We start from the raw sequence: 5,197 nt of genomic DNA, 5'->3' as shown, positions 1-5,197 counted from the left end.
ATATGAGCTAACCACTCATCCAAAGTCCCACCATTAAACATTGTTGCATTTGGTACTCAGCCTTTGACACATGAGCTATTGAGGTACATTCCAGATCTAAACCATGAATTCATCCATTTGTCTTCTCTCTACCATATAGCTCAGAAGCTGCAAGTTTGATAGAAATCACCATATTATGATCATTCTGAGCCCTAAGGATATTTCCCTCCCCATACAATAAAAAAAACCATTCACACACATGTACTTATTATAGGCACATAATTCTATTTTATGATTTTGTTGGTATAAACATGATTATAAGCCAGGCAGGATTTATTCTCATAGTTTTAGTATTATTACATCCATTTGTTTCTTCTGATGTTACCAGACATTATAATTAAAACATATTCATAGCCCCAAAGTATTATGTTCTCAGATACTGTGCCTATCCTGCCTGTAGATAACTAGTATAAGCTGATGAAAATATTAAAAGGCCTCTTAATTGTTCAGCTAAGTTGCTATATCCAGAGAATCACCTATTTGAGTTTATGCCTTTATAATATAGTTTGCATTTTTAAAAAATGTCCTTGCATTAGGGAGGCTGAGACAGGAGGACCATGGTTCATGGATAGCCTAAGCTATTATTTAGTGAGGCCCTTTGCAACTAAGAGGTCCTGTTTCAAAATAAAAATAAGAATAAAAATAAAAATAGGACTTGGAGTGTAGCTCAGAGGTAGAATGCTCCTGGGTTCTACCCCCTGTGTCACACACACAAAAAAAAATGTCCAGTAGAAGTGGCTGTGTCTCTGAGAAAGTGAAGATTGGACCGGGGCACCAAGGGAGCAATTAGGAGTGACCTTTCTTAGAATCAGTTTCAGTGATGTACAGGAAAGTTCATTCCCTGGGAATGAGAAGGAAGTTGTAGTCAAAAATTTTAAAATATGTGAGAATTAGAATGGACTTTAAGGGATTGGGGAAAACTATATAAGACATATTGTAGATCTACTTAGCAACGTTGGGAACATTTGAAATTAGATAATCTTTGATCATGTCACATACACATATTTGTTTGCTTGAGTAATTTCCTCAAAAGGTCCTCAGAAACTCTCATGAACAGAAAATTCAGAAATGGAAAGTATTCATTAATGAGAATGTGAAAGTTAATAAAGCAAGTTATTGCTCTCAATGAAGTAGACATCATATAACATCAGGTATTGGCCGCTTTGAGGGAGATATAAAACTAGGAGAATTGATAAAAGAAAGGACTTAAAGAGACAAGAGATCATGGTGAGGAAATGAGATCAGAGAGTTAATGAGGTGTATTGCCATCAGGAAAGATTATAGTGCAAGTGTTTAGTGGGGTAATGAAAATTAAGAATTCATAAGTGGAACACTTTTATATTATAACAGTATCCAAAGTGTAATTATGTGAGTGGATGATAAACTTGTGTAATATCTGAGCTATTCAGATTCTTTAATTCCCTATAAATAGTACCTAGAAATAAAGTTTACTTGTAATATGAAACTAAAGGAAGTATGTGAAAATGGTATTAAAAAGTTAGTTGCATGAGGTTCCCTAAGGTGTTAAAAAGGGTTTAGAAAATTTATTAAATTAATGAGAAAATGTCAATATAGAGGTGACTTAATTCATCATTTAAGAAATCATATATTAGCTGTTCATGATAATCCCAGAACTTGGGAGGCTGAGAAAGCAGGATCACAGGTTCGAGGCAAGCTTCAGCAACTTGGCTAAGCCCTCTACAACTTAGTGAGGCTCTGTTTCAAAATAAAAAAAATAAAATAGGGCTGAAGATATAGTTCAGAGGTAGAATGCCTCGAGTTCAACAACCCCACTCCAATACACACACTCACGTAAAAATCAAGGAACAGTTCTTGAACCACATAGGAAACTCTTCACTACCTAAGCCAAGTTCATTAGACAAAGTATTATATTTGAAGCCAGGAGTTCTCTATCCTCATTACTTTAATTCAGTTCTTGATATCAGGAAACTAAGCCCGCTCAATTAATAACATAGTATGTTTTTTAGTCCAGTTTAACATTCTGAAGAAAAATGTCAAACACATAAATCCCATTCAGTTAGAAATCTTTTAAGACAGGAATTATTATTTCATGCATTATTAGGGTACCTTCTGTCCTGGACACTGGGCCTAACCTCTGACATGTACTCATACTTGTTTACTAAGTAGAACAGTGGAATTGAAGACCATTGCAACAGTCTTCATGGTAGGGCATAGACACAAACCCAAGGGCAGATGTCTATGTACACCTCATGGGAAAGTGTAGTAGCACAGCTCCCATGTATGGCAGGAAGATTCTTTGGCAAAACACTTTCTCCATGATCTCATAGCTATTTATAGAAAGAAAAAAATAGGTATCCTGATTACCATGCCGAAAAGAAGTATGTCAAGACTATTTTTTAGACAGTGACTTGCAAAGAATGAATGCCACAAACATCTTCTGGGACAGCAATATGGATCTGTGATAGCAATTTTTTTTTTTGCAGCACTAGGCATTGAACCCAGGGATACTTTACCTCCAAGATAGACCTCAGCTCTAGTTTTTATTCTTTATTTTGAAACCGGGTCTCATTAAGTTGCCAAGTGACTCCCTAAGTAGCTGAGGCTGGCCGTGAAGCTGCGATCCTCCCGTCTCAGCCTGCCAAGTACTGGGATTACAAATGTGTGCCACCATGCCTGGCTGTGATAGAAAATATTAAGGTGAGTTGTGGTGACAAATCAGACTCACAGATGTATACTTTCTCTCTAATAATTGGTCACAATGGCAAAAGATAGGAACAACAATCATGAATTAGTTATTGTATGCTATGTGCATCAAAAAAGACTTAATTATTCATCCTTTTTCATCTAAGAAAATAGTAATAGCATATTGAATAGCTAAACCTTTAATGGATACATTGCATCTAATACCTTAAATTATTTATGTTTTATATCATAGAATATTTAGGTTGTTCACAATTTCTAATGCAAACAACCTTGACATACAAGTCATTTTTTTAAAGGCATGAGCATAATACTGAATAAATACTGTCACAAAAATTGCATGCTTATATTTGAGTGCTCGTTCTAGAGTGTGTGATAAAGAATAGTCACAGTTTAAGCTATTAACTGCTCTCTAGAAAGATTCTCCCCCTCAAAAATCTGTCTCCTCCCACCCACACTTCTAATTCCTTTCTTTTTTTTTTTTTTTTTGAGAATCTGATAACCTAATTGTGATCTGCAATTGATTTTATTTTTTCACTACCAAGGTGACTGTCTCACACACACCTTTTAAAAAAATACAATGGTCAGCTGGGTGTGGTGGCGCACACTTATAATCCCAGCATTCAGGAGGCTGAGACAGGAGGATCACAGTTCGTGGCCAGCCTCAGCTACTTAGTGAGGCCCTTTGCAACTCAGTGAGACACTTTTTCAAAATTAAAAAAAAAAAAAATAGGGCTCGTGGTGTAGCTCAGAGGTAGAATGCCCCTGGGTTTTATCCCCAGTACCACAAAAAACAAACAAACAAAAAACAATGATGGTATCTATTTCCCACAGGTATTTTTTTTAATTAATTAATTTATTTTTGGTGGTACTGGGGTTCCCTTCTACCTCGATGCTACACACGCAGACCTACTTTATCCTTTTAATTGGAAACTGGGTCTCTTAAGCCAGTGTGGCTGAATTCAAACCTGTGTGATCCTCCTGTCTCTGCCTTCCAAACACGGGGATTACAAGTGTGAGCCACCATGCCCGGCTCCCACAGGTATTTTTAAAAATGGAAAACTATTTAATAAGATTTAATTACTGCCATCTCCCTATAATAATGATGGACTCTCCGGATTGAGACTTTTACCATTTGATGAGCTTTTGAAGATACTGTTTCAGTTTATTCATATAACCATAGGAGATGAGAACCATCATTAATTCCATTGAACAGATAAGGAAATGGAGGCTACACACACAATTAGGTTACTTGTCAAAGACCCCAGGGCCACACTGTAGTGCAGAAGCAATTTTAACTGCAGATCAGAGAAGTTAAATTGCTCAGGAGGACACACAGCTATCAGTTAACAATAGATGCCTTACCTATAATTCATTCACTAATTGCAATGATTTATTGGCAGATATCTCTTTTCTGGGCATCTTCTGTAGCTCTCAAAATCAGATCCTTAAGCTCACTTTCTTTCACTTTAAGCCATAGGCTCTCCTCAATTAGGGACTAATACTAGGCCCGCAAAAAACGGTAAGGCTATTTTACTTGGCTCATTACTTTCAGAAGCAAAATATTGGACAGAAGACTTAGTTCATCATCCCATAAAGTATATGCTGTTGTAAATTATTTACGTTATGCATTTCTGGCTACAGGGTATTTCCAAAGAGAAATACTCAACAGATCATCCATATGGCTTTCTCTTATTCTTTGGTTTTCTCTTTTGACTGACTGCTTCAATTCATCTGGAATAATCCTGGAAAAGAAGATATTTGTTTTCATTTTTATATGTTTAAATCCCCAACAATCACTGTTAACCCTAGGAGTTAAAACAGAATATTTTGAAATTTTTTTTTACTTTTATTTATTTATTTATTTCTATTATTTTCTGTTTGATTATTTTACTTTTTGGTTCTAGAGACTGAACCCAGGAGTGCTCTACCACTGAAATGCATCCCCATCTCTCTCTTTTTTTTTTTTTTTGGCTGAACCTTGTTTCTTTTTTTAATTTTTAATATTATAGCAATTTATCCAAAATTAACAATGATAATATCACATAACATTCATTTGTCTGATATCAAACTTTTGATCACTTAGAGATAACATTTCAATATTTCTTTCTTGTTGTCTTTCTTACCAGAGGATATTTTTTTTCTTTTTTCTTTTTTTTAATATGAAACTATCATGCTTTTTTTTCAGAAAAAAGTCTATCCTAACATGAAATATGAACTCTAAATACCTATAACAATCTCAAAAAAAACACAGCTAGAAGATGTACATTTTCTGATTTCAAACCTTATAAAGCTATAGTAATCAAAACAGTGTAGTATTGCTATAAAGGCAGATATATAAACCAGTGGAGTAAAATAAAAAGCCTAGAAATAAATTCTTTCATATATGGTCAAGTTATTTTTGACAAGGTTTCCAAGAACATTTGGTGAAGGAAATAATAATCTTTTCACTAAATATTGTTGAAAAATAATAATT

The sequence above is a fragment of the Muscardinus avellanarius genome (genome assembly GCF_963383645.1).
Source record: "Muscardinus avellanarius genome assembly, chromosome: 16".
Lineage (NCBI taxonomy): Eukaryota > Metazoa > Chordata > Mammalia > Rodentia > Gliridae > Muscardinus > Muscardinus avellanarius.
Note: the sequence above shows the minus strand (reverse complement) of the source record.